Source organism: Cephus cinctus, unplaced genomic scaffold, assembly GCF_000341935.2.
Source record: "Cephus cinctus unplaced genomic scaffold, Ccin1 Ccin1_scaffold0693, whole genome shotgun sequence".
Taxonomy (NCBI): Eukaryota; Metazoa; Arthropoda; class Insecta; order Hymenoptera; family Cephidae; genus Cephus; species Cephus cinctus.
The window spans coordinates 284,552-296,930 of NW_014333316.1; the positions used below are offsets into that span (position 1 = coordinate 284,552).

The following is a 12,379-nucleotide window of genomic DNA, read 5'->3' on the forward strand; positions in this document are numbered from 1 at the left end:
TCTCTCTCTCTCTCTCTCTCTCTCTCTCTCTCTCTCTCTCTCTCTCTCTCTACCGCTGTGTGTGTGTACCTATTTGAGATTCAGGCTTTTTACGTCTCCCTCGCATAGACGTAAAAGCGTGCAAATCGCTAAGCGTTGCGGTCGCCGTTTTGCTGGTAATTAGAATGTTTCTGCCCTACACCATTTTTCCGCATTTCCATTCTGATTTTTATTTTCCCATCACACGGCGTGCGTCTCGCGAGAGAATTTTAACGGTTCGCTGGACTCTCGTGAATCTGAAAAGCCTCGTTTGGGAATTCAAGGAAATTACTTATGTTTCTTATTATTCCAGCAGAGGCCTATTTGACCTACATAGGTAATACGAAGGTTCCACTGCACAGTAGGAACTTTAGATGCAGGGATCTGTGAGCATTCTCCAGGTGACATCCGGTAAGCCTGAGCAGCCTGAGCAGCCTGAGCAGCCTGAGCCTCACCCACCTTCATTGTAATGTATCTGACGTTCAATGAACGTCAAAATGAATCTCCTTGTACACACCCATCAGGGGGGAAAGGGGTTAGGCCCACGACACGTAGTATTACATGTCCACGAACAGAAATTCAAGCATCGACAACAAAGCGATGACTCTTAACCGTTTTACAGGTTGAATGGCTGCCTATCCACACACGCACGGAGGAGGGACAACCAGAGGCAAAGATTCTAGTAGGAGAAAGGATATAATTGGAATGAGTAAACAAAAATTTGGACAAGGCCTCACCGCCGGTTCTTACTGCCCACGTGCCGAGCCACAAAGGATTCCTTATTGCTCGACACGGCGCCATCACGTAAATCAATTCCTGGACGCGTCCCCGAAGAGAGGAAGTCGTAAACCAAAAGGTTCACCAAAACCGTAGTAGCCTCATGTCTACACGTACTGTACTGCGGTGTAACGTGGGGGGGGCTTTAGACTTTGGAAATACTCGACTCACCATTGAATCCGTTCCAGATTTAAAAGTACACGAGACACAAGGACCACGGTGCTGCGCTGATACACAATTTTGAATGGACATGCACGACGACACGACGACACGACGACACGTGTAAATCCGAGCGTCATGATTTCACAAACGAGTGGCAGGTCGATTAATTACTTGGTCATTAAACCAAATGAAATTGGGAATATGCACGTGAACACGCAAGCCAGCCTTCGCCGTGGGATAAGATTACGTGGAACACGCCCAAATTCTAGAGAGCAGGTTGTACGAGGTTAACGTCGACTTCCTGTGGGTGACGAAGAGAAGCGGCAGACGCGGGCCACGTAATGCGAGCCACGATAAAACCACTGTCAGTCATCGTTAGCATCGCGGCAGCCAATATTGCCTCCATTGTTGTCTCGTTACCTTAATTATTTATTATGCTATATTACGCTATATTAGACACGACGTTGTACTTCTGTCTGGTGCGTTAACAGCTCCGTACGGAAGATTAGAGGCCAACGGGCCCGGCGTTACGGCGGCAGGATGGATGCTCGTGTTTCCTGCGAGATTTAATGGAAATCGCTAGGTGGATCGACCTTGGACGGATTATTCCTGCCCAACTGCCGATTGGCTCTTTCCTCTTGGATTCTCGAGAAACCCGAGTGGCCACTCTCGATTTGGGGATTTCCCCTGATCCCGGCCAGCTTCCCTCCTATCTTCACTGTTTTCGGATTCTCCTTCACCCGAAGATCGAGTCGTCTCTCGCTCACGGGTTTTCTTCGAGCGTCGATCGATCGATCGATCGATCGAGCAATCGGTACAGTCCTCTCGTACTCTATATCGTACACACTGACAGTGCTCCGATTTTGCTGCTTCGCAGAGAGTGCGGAGTCTGGATAGAAAATGAATTTTCCTCGGTTTCATTAAGAATTATCAGAGTGACGAAAGGGAGTCCAAAGGAAGATCAAACAGCCGAGAGATAGTGAGTAGTGAAGATCTATCGTGCTTCTCTAAAAGACTGAAAGTGATTTTATGAATTAATACGGGGACGCTTAGGTTATCAGAGGCGTCGCGACGCGTCACGCTACCTCCATCACATACGCAGGTACAGTATAGAGAAATTTATCAGCAACTTACATACCACATATCGATACAATCACCAGTGACCAGTGAACCAGTGAGAAACTTTGAACTGATCGTTTTTTTTCTATTTTTTTTCTGTCCCTTCCATTGATGTCAAACTTCTCTCTTCTGGATTTGATATATGTGGCGTAGCCATACGCGTATGGCTATCCTTGTAGAAAGAAAATAAAATAAATTTACGATCCCGATATGGGAATCCTTATCGGACGCACATGACTTAATCAGGGACCTCCCTTACATGTAAAAGTGATTAAATTAAAAGAGCGAGATATTAGCCGATAAGATATCACATTAAAACCTCCTCTGACGTATCCACCAGAATGATTTAGATCGCCCTAAACTGGTGTATAGAGCCGGGACTACCGAATAATTTATAACCCGGTCAGCGTCGATAGGAACGCTGGAAGCGTCAGGTTTTAAGATTGAATTATTAATTTGTGTCCATTATTTCCCAGTACTCTAATCTATTCGGAGATTAGGATTCAATTCGTGATGCTCAATGGAATATCATTGCTATTTAATAAAGCATCTATTAAAATACCCTATAGATATTTCCTCGACTCGGAGGTTCACTCTCAAAGAGACCTTTAACCGGCGAGGATCAATAAATATAAATATTAAGGCCAAGTGTCGATATCGACCGTAAACATAATTAGCCTCCTAATAAAAGCATCGCGAGGCCAGAATCAATCAGCGAGCAGTTAACTCGATCACCGAGAACCGTGATTTCCCAGTAGCGCCGATTCTCCATAAGATGTACATCGCGTGTCAAAACACGCATCCGGATAAATCGATATAGCGAAAAGTCGATCGATCGTCCGTATTAAAAAAAAACTTGTAGAACCACGCAGAGTACTAAACTCTCGTGTTCGAATCGATTTAACTTTGCGGCTATTAAATTTCATTAAGCCCACTAGCTAAGCCTGGTAATTAATAAGTAGCCCAGCTTATCGCTACGATATCGAAGTTGCGAGGGGCTCCCTGAGAAAGTACGGAGCGTGTCCAGGGTGACGGAGGCGCTGGGGGCAGGTTAATCATCCTACGACGTTGGCCCTTACGTGTGCAAAACTAACCGACACTCGTTAGAAAGGCACTGGTCAGATTTAATGGGTGTCGTGCAGTCACTTTGACTAACCACCATTTTCCAAGACATTGCTCCGATATTTACAAGGGCTAATTGCAGCACCTAGTTCACGCAATTACCTTCAGATAATTGGAGGTTTAATAGCGCCGAGAGCACGTCCCTAAAACGTTATACCGGAGCATAAAATATCTGGCCACGTCCTTATTAGGTTATGAATTAGAAAATATTAGCGACATGAGGATAGGCCTTAACGTTCACGTTTCTTATATTAAATTCCAGCGTCTCGTAGGGAGAAAATAATTCTCCCTCTAATCGTCAAGATCCACCGTCCTCTCGCGCGTCTTCAGAAGCATCTTACTGGCCCTCGTACGTAAACCCAGGAAACGCATAGAGAAATTCCAGCAGCCGTATTAGGCGTTAAACAGGTTAGGAGGAATTAGAGAGAAATACCGTGGGAATCGAGTGGAAAATCTTTGAGAAGAATCGTTCTTTGGTTCTTCAGCAAAACAGTGAATCTTGACTTCAGGACGCTTACAGCGGTTACGGTTCATACTAAATTGATGCTTCTTTGCCTCGAGCGTCTCTTTGATTCGGATAATTATGGTAATTGCCCTTGTTGCCGTAAAATCGATCGGTACAGCCAGAGAACTCATTACACTTGAGAATACAGCATCCAAGGGAGATACGACGTACGTGGTCCAGATGAAGTAAATGTCGGACTAATAAAACCGAAAAGAAGATGCTGTGAGGCAGTAAAGGTCCCCGATCAAGATTTATGGATGGTTCCTCGAGATATGGGAAAAAAGCCGAATCTTATTTATAGTGAAAAGAGAAAAAAGAAGGAAATCAATAAATGCTCAAAGTTAATAAATCCTTCGGATGGAGCTACCAGAACACTCCTACCCGAGTATAGGACGACATCGACTAATAGTACCTATTTTCAATTAGCTAATGTCGCGTGTTGCGAGAACAATAGTGAACTTTGCTTTTTACCTATTTACATGCTACGCCTACTCGATCTATGTGCTATGGCATAACTGATGTCTATGTACGCCGTAATATATAACTGGTATCTATGTACTAAGGTACTATCCAATTCCCTATCTTTTAAAGTTACATAGCTCTGTATACTGTATCACTGTGACTTTTCGTTGGGAATTAAACGGCGGACTTCGTGCGCTTAAAGATTTACAATTTTATAGAAGCTGCTGCATCATTTTCACCAAGGATTAAATCCAGATATCTTCCTGCTCGCTCCAGCACATTATCCTGAAACGGGAACTCTGGTCTTTTTCTCTTTACTGCAACGACATGCCATGTGCATAAGAGAACAAACAAAAGCTGGTAGCGTAGTGACGTACGTGTTCTGAACCAGCATGCAGCCTCGCATCCCTATGGGAATCCTTTACGATAAGAACCTTATAAACGGAAGAGAGTGCATTTGCACAGTGCCGAGTTAATTAGATTACAAAATTAACAATCAAAACTGCTTTGGGTATATCTGTGTAACGAAAGGAAAATTTACCATTATCAAGCATCTGTTTAGCGCATGTACTGCTATACGGTGAGATACATATTGCATCGCTTAATAGACTGCATGGAAGGTATGTCGAGAGGGAATTATATAGGGAAAGCTACACTTTCTAATGTAATCCTGCGAAATGACTTTCTGCAATGCGCGGAATAGCCAGGAGAAGCTAAGGACTTCCTGCGCGCGTCTCTATGATTCTCACCAGGAGCAACCGAGCAACCGAGCATCCTGGCTAGAGGAGCAGAAGGTGAATTCCGGTAATGAATATTTGTATGCATGCCTGAGCGCGGTTATTGAGTTTCTTGTCGTACAAAGGATGTACCTTTTCCATTTTTTTTTCTTTTTTTTTTTTTTTTTTAAGAGCTTCACGGTCGACCGAGCTTCTGGTGGATCGAGACTAGGTGGACCCGGAGGCCGGGAGGGTGAATCTGTGTAAAATCGTAATTTGCAAAGTTCCCTTATCTTCCCTAGCTCCAACTACAACTACCATTAGAGACTAGGACCTAGAGTAAGCCTTGTGTAAATCCTTTGGCTGCAAAGTATGAACATGGACGGAGGGCAGGTACCGAGTGTGGTTACTCGTGTCCTTACGAATCTAAATTTTCCATTAGACAGGATGGATACGAATTTGCCGCGTGTCCTTCATCATTTTCATCCACATTCATAAAGGGTTGTTTCTATGGTACTTTCAAAACGGAATCGGAAATCTTGCTAACGAGAGAAAATCCGTCTGAGGGACTGCCTCTTCTCCTACAGGTTATCTCGTCCTTATCTGCCGTATAGCTCTACCAAGAATTCTTTCACCTCGGTAACTCCGAAAAAAGACATTTTTACGTGCACCGTCAAACTATCCGGAGGCACAAACTTCCGCCTGCCAAGGAACTTTGAGAAAGTTTACGAGCTTTCGCCGATAAAGCGAGTTCTAGGTGAGCGCTCGCGGACCCCTTGGAAATTCGGAATCCCTTACAAGGTACGCCTGCCCCTCGAAGAACGACGGAGCCTCGAACTAGCTGAGGGTACGAAGTCTCCTGAAGGATATATTGGGCTCTTGGAAATTCCTTAAACAACCAACCCAATTGACTTTTAATTCAGCACGGTACTTTTAGTTCAACGAACGCGATCGATACGCTCTAGAAATATGAACATTTGCTCAGTATATTGAAAAGGAATAATCCAGAAGCCATTGACGCCGCTGAGTGGTACTAATGAGCCGTAGCGCACAGGAGAGTCAAAGGATGATGGGGTTCAAAGGGGGAGGGAGGATTTGGTTAGCGAGAACGTCCGATTATCGGTACACGCGATACCATAAACAAGAAGGCATAATCCACGAGACGGGCCGCAGGCCGGCTCCGGCAGCTCCGGCCGCTCCGGTCGCATATAAAGCGTCGAGCTAGTCTGTGCGATCGAGCGGTGACCAATATCGGAGCAGGGGATGTAATAAACCCCAGAGCACGGCGCGGATCATCCCTCGGCCCTCTGTTATTGAGCCAATATTATGTGACGCAGCATGCTGCCGTGGTTGTTGCCGTTGCCGTTGCCGTTGCTGCTGAATACGCGCCATGGAAAATAACATCTTCTCCCATGATGGGAGGCAACCGTATCGTAACTATCCCTACCAAACTACCCTTAACCCTGACCATTATACTGCACCACCCTGTAATCTATACCCCCTGTTCACCAAAGTCGCCAATCGTTCCTCCATGCACATTGACAGATTTACAAGCGACTCGTGAAATTCATCGCGCCACTGCGCGTAGCCAACTTCAGGGGGTTGCTTATCAACGAGGGGGTCCTTTCGCGTTGATCCTTCTCTGAGGCTGCAGTAGATTCGCATCGCGCACTTGGGCATCAGAGAATTGCATGGCAGCTACACTTACCCGACGCTCCCAGAAGACTCGCGACAAGCGAAAGCTCTACGAAATCCAAGTTGCGGTGTCGTCGCCTTGTAAACTCGCCGCAGCGGCAGCGAGCAGAGAATGAAGAGAGTGGAGTGGAGGAGAGTGGAGCAGCCAGGAGGAGGCTGCACGAAAGTCCAGGATACTGGAAACTGAGGAGCAACCAAACACTACCACTTCATCACGTCTTGAATAAACTGAACTCGGCTTCACCTCGTGACCGACACTTAACTTATCAACTTGACTGTACTTGGTTGTCTCACCACGTGTCACATCACTCCTGTCACCTGTCGCAGAGGCTGCGCGACGGAAAGGCTCTGACAGATTCACAATGCAATCTGCAGAAGGATTGCTCTCGAAATACTCATTAGAATTTTACATAAAAGCTCTGCGAGCTGACGATGCGGGATTAAAACACACGTGGTTAAGAAGATTAATCCGATTTTGAGTTTACTTATTAGAAGGAATGGGTCCAGACTTTAGCGTTCGGACGCGGGAGCGACTTCCGGTTCTACTCGAGAATAGAAGGAAGAAGAATAAAAGAGCTGTAGAATATTTAGTTCCTGGCAATCTCCCTCTGCTTGCGTAACCCTTGAACCTGGTAAGAGCCGACGCGAAGGGTCAAAGGTCCTGCCAGTCGACAGCAGAGGAAACTCACGTGTTGCCTGTCAATATGGCGGCCGGATGATGCAGTCGAGAGGCTCAGTGTTTACTCGGCATCGAGTTACCAGCGTGATTCTCTCCGGGCTCTTCGAGGCTTTTTTGGATTCTTATATTATCCCTAGCGCGAAAACTCGCGGAAAATGCACATTGATAAAAGGGAAGGTAGAAGCCAAGAGAAAAAGAAAAATTCCAAAGCACGCTTCCCGTTCAACAGGTTCGTCGATTACGGATATTAGGACCAGGCCCTTGTTAGGCTCTAGCAAAGTTCAATGATTCCTCTCCGATGGAATTGGAGCTGCTTCCGGTGATATGGACCAAGAATCCCATATCCAAAGCGAATGTCAGCAGAGGACGCTGGATATCCAAGTGTTTGGTCCTACGTAGGGTTTAGGCGAAATAAAGGAAACGACGTGAGCTGCTAGAAGGACTCGTCCGACGACCAGTGTTATTCGCGGAGTCCTCGGGACTCGACTGACGGCGCCTGGTGACGGCAGGAGCGTCGCGACGGAGGGTGCGAAAGGAGAGTCCTCGGTGGGGCACTCAGTCGCGCCGCCGCCTTGAGGCTGCTCCTGCCGAAGCCTCAAGATAGCCGACCCCCTTCTTCGCAATTCCTGAAGCTGCTGTGTGAGAAGAACACGTATCCCTGCACTCGGCGAGCGTGCGTGTGTTTTTATCAGGCAATACGAGGGGAGTGAGGGGGGAGAGGGGGGAGCTCCCCTATGTCGCAGACGTATCTGGGTATAAGGTAAGTGGAAAGTGTTGTAGGTCCTACATTCGGCAAACATGGATGCATCTCCGCGATAGCCCAAATTCCTGCCAACTTTGACATTCAGCTTCGATAGAGCGAGGGGGCCGAGGGGGGCCGAGGGGGTCGAGGGGAGCGAAGGGGCATTAGGGAAATAGAACTGTGACATTTTTTAAATGAAAAATTCGCTTCTTGGAAAAGCCCCTAATTGCCCTCAGTCTTCTAATTCAACCGAACGAAATGGCGTGAACCCAGTAATCGGTAACGGAGCGGAAAGCCTGTCTGGATATTGGTAATCCTGCTTTCGATTCCATTCGACCTACATACACACTCGGTTAATATCTAGGGATATTAGTGGTACGCGGAACTGCCAGCTGGCTTCCCTGCACCGGAAGTAATGAGGGGTAAACTGTGACCTGTATTCCGCTGGTGATCGATGCTAACACGTTGGAGAGGAGATTTCACTGAGGATTATTTCGCATTTTTCCATGAGGAATTTACGCGATGCCTGATGCATGATGCCTCCGATGCCTCCGATGCAGAGCAGCGTGAGAGGTCGGATTGACGGGAGGACAGGAAGTAAAAGAGTCGAGGAGCAAAGGAGGGATGCTGCGCCCAGGAAATAATTCCCTCGTCGACTACGTCGGGCTAGGAAGTCCTGCGGAGTCGATCCTGGAGTTCACCTGGCAGCGGAGGCAGCCCCATTAGCGAGCACCGCGACGAAAAAGGAGAAATTAAAGCGAAAATAAAGCGGCAGACAAATAAAAATGGAGAAGAGCAACTTGCGTAGGTTAGGTTGGGTCGCAGAGACCAGAGGCAGGAGACACTGGAACAGTTTCATTTACCTACTCGTAATTTCAGAGCCCTACCAGTGGCGCCATCCCCCCGAAGTACCTTCCCCATAGCAGCCCCTATTTTCAAGCCCCAGCATCAGAGACAGACACCCATACTCCAACCTTCCTCGCATCCTTCTATCCTTTCGCCCCGGCACGAAATATCTTCGTTTCATTTTATTTTAGCCTCTGCCATCCCCTTGCCCTCCCGCCAACCCCACTTTCACGCACCATGCTAAATTCGTCGTCGCGACGCCGACGCTGCAATTCATAATTCGATTGCGAGTCTCGACGAATTAGACGCGACGCCGTGTGCTCCCTCGAATTTACCTCTTTTCCCACCTTCTTTCGCTGCGCCCTTTATTACCTCCCCCAGGCGTACAGCACCGTGCAGTCATGGAAACCCGATGGAATTCCTGGCTTGAGCCCAGACGGGCAAAAGAAGGCCACGATTATTGAGAGGCCAGCGACGCCTCGCGAAAACATTTCGATTCCTCCGTCTCGGAGCCTCGAAGAAATATCAATAAAACAAGACCATCCCCAGGATCGACACGACGCAGGGCTGGAGAACCGGGATATCCACCAGGGCGAATGCAACCCCCAAGATATTTCTCCAATACAGAAATTCTCTTAGTACCAACCGCACAACACGCAAAGGGTGGGGGAGGGTAATAGGGGTTTGCGGCTGACAGGTCGAAAATAAATATTTGCGCGTATTTCAACGATTAGTCTGTTACGACGCAACGTGGAAACCCGAAGAAATGGGTTTGAATCTGAGGATTACAAGGTCCACGAGATCTGCGACGTCCCCACCAGGCCGCAGCACCTGCACCACGTACGTGCAAGCGTCCTTAAGGTATAATAAGTCCGTTGCGCTTACAGGTCACGGCACAGCGAGCCTTCTGCCGAGATCGGGACGTCCTGCGGGGCGACGGGCGGCTGCTGAAAGTCGAAATCGCACGCGTTCGAAAATGTCCTTTGACGTGACAGCCGTCAAAGCGACCAATTGAATCTCCACTAAATCCCGGTAGACACAATGGCCGCCGCCTTTGCCGCGCGACGTGTCTGCCTGACGTTTCTGATTTCCGAGTTGACATTAGCATGCGGCGCGAATCGCGGCTTTACGTGACGCGATGCGTGTCACGTCGGACCCGGCGTCGCATCCCCGTAGCCACCCTTAAGAGCCCTACTTTTACGCCGTTTAGTCAGTCTCTCTCGGGGACTTCCTGAATGATCAACCTGTCGCGAGGATCGAGATGAAGGAGAAACTTTAATGAATCCCAGATTTAAGGGCCAAGGCGGGAGGACGTGGGGATGCCGCACGGGATGACCTGATAGAAGATTTAAATCTCTCCAGAATTGATACCCACTTCCCTGCGGATTATAGAGCGGTCCTGGGGTCTATATGGAGTTACGTTCTAAGTATAAGGTATAGGGTGATATAAAAAAAGAAAGTCAGATATAAAGCCGACAATATAGCGACGTCCTATACGTTCAAGAGGCTCGGGTTACTCGGCGACGCTTCCAACTACTATACGTTACTGTACGTTACTATACGTTACCTCCTAAGGTACAGGGGGATGAAGTACGCCGAAGGCTGGCAAACAGTAAGGGCCGCTAATGTGCCCTTGCGAAAGACTAACAGCCTCACATTTTGCACGTACAAGTACGATGAGAGATGGGGCATTATGAGATAAACATTATAAACTGCTTTGGGCTTCGTACTCGCCATCCATCCCCTTACCGTCCACTTTTTCCTACCCCCTTGGCAATCTTACCCATATTTTTTTTTTAACTCTACACGTCTACCCTTTTCTCCTTAACGCGAGCCTCCGCGATAGTCCAATTTTGCTCCGGGGCCCTATTACTTTATTTACCAAGTCCAGAACGAGGATTTCATTTGAAAGGTCAAAAAAGATTCCGTCACAGGGATGCTGCGTGCCATTTCTTACTTCCCGTACGGCCTCGATATTTTACACGAGGACAAGAGTGTCTGTGGTTTCTGGCTACGCGAAACGGAAGTACCGGTATGCGGCAAGGCATTGTTCTATAGCGGTACAGTCCCCAAGGAAAAGAAAAGCACGTCAAACCTGTAAGAGTAACAATGTACTGAAACGCCAGCGCAGAGACTTCCCACGTTACTTATTCACATCCCCTGCCCGTCCTCTACGTACTTCCCGATAGTTCCTCAAAGCCCACGGGGAGCTCGGAGATTCTCCATTTTGATTTTCCACTCGCACCTTTGCTCCGTTATTGATTGCCATTTCATGAGACTGACTCGAACGTATCGCGAGAGGAGTCCTTGAGGACGACGTTACGCGTGCTCGTACCTTCCTGCAGGGGAATTACAGGAGCGGATGAGACATTCTTCAAGGAAGACTAATGATTCCATCGTTAGCGTCACAGACTAATTAGCTACGATTTTGGTATTAGTAGAAACGTATTACGCAAGGACTCAGCCGGTAATAGGAGGAGGAGGATCGGCCTATCGATTCATGAAAGCCAATGTCGATCCGCCGTAGAAATAATTCAAACGGTACCATTACGCGACTCAGCACTTCCGCTTGACATAAAAGACCCCTTATCTGGTTCTTTGGATAATCAAAGAGAAAGCCTCGGAATTTCGTATTGGATTATTCGACATCAGAAGGGAATAATATTAAACTTCAGGAACCGTGGCAATTCGATAAACAGCACACAGGCGCGCTGGCTGATTCGATACAGGCTGCTGCTGATCGTCACAGGCCCCTCAGCCGAGTATCATGGCGTCACGTGTTTTTTAAATAAGTAAAAGTCAACAAGGTACACGACGCCGCTACTCATGTTAAACCGCCTCGTGTTGAGTTTTTGAGCGATTTAAATATGCAGTCCGGTTGAATAATGCATGAAAAGCCGCTAAAGCTCCATGAACGGATGCTGCTAGTTTGCTCCTGTGCCGTTCGGCCCGGAAGTGAAGATCCCTCGAATAATTCAGATCTGTCCTCGTGAGCCTCGCGTTCTTGCTTCACATTTCGACTCGCGCATCCTTTGATTCGATTAGCCATCGGATTCCTCCTGGTTGATACGAGAATCGTCCGAGGGTGATTGTGTCAAGTGCGCCAACTGAGAGATCTCAAAATCGCATCACGCTCCATGTACGTCGCATTGTGCATCGAGCTTAGATGTAAGAAGGGAGTGCATGCTCCTCGATAAATCTCCGGCAACGCCTGGTCAGCGGCAGGTACTCCCGCGATAAGCCACGATAGGCAGTAGGCAAGCTGGCGCAACCCAACAGCCAACTAACCGACCTACTCGTAAGTCTAATAAAAAGTGGCCAACTCTCCAGTCCCTCGGATACAATTTCTGTATCAGGCTTGCAACCTCACGATAAATTCCAGGACCCTCGAATCGACGAAAATCGTGGATCTCGTTCGTTGGCATCACTGAGAGGCAAATCTACGAGTATCGAGTGAGCCTAAATTTACAGAAGAAGAAAAGTGAAGAATCTACTCCTAGTCGACAAGAAAAAAAAAAAAAAAAAAAAAAAAAAAA

The 12,379-nt window shown here is 47.6% G+C and overlaps 1 protein-coding gene across 2 annotated transcripts in view; it reads right to left on the bottom strand.

Annotated features, from left to right (window-relative positions):
- The window catches only part of LOC107269978 (teneurin-m), a 293,857-nt gene that overhangs the window by 236,294 nt on the left and 45,184 nt on the right, over positions 1–12,379 (bottom strand). The window contains exon 1 of one of the 2 annotated variants that reach the window (XM_015744486.2): positions 6,590–7,042. The exons of the other annotated variant lie outside the window; for it this stretch is intronic. The gene's annotated coding sequence lies outside the window, so the exon portion shown is untranslated. Of the gene's footprint in view, positions 1–6,589; positions 7,043–12,379 lie in introns of those variants that run through there. 2 annotated transcript variants of the gene reach the window in all.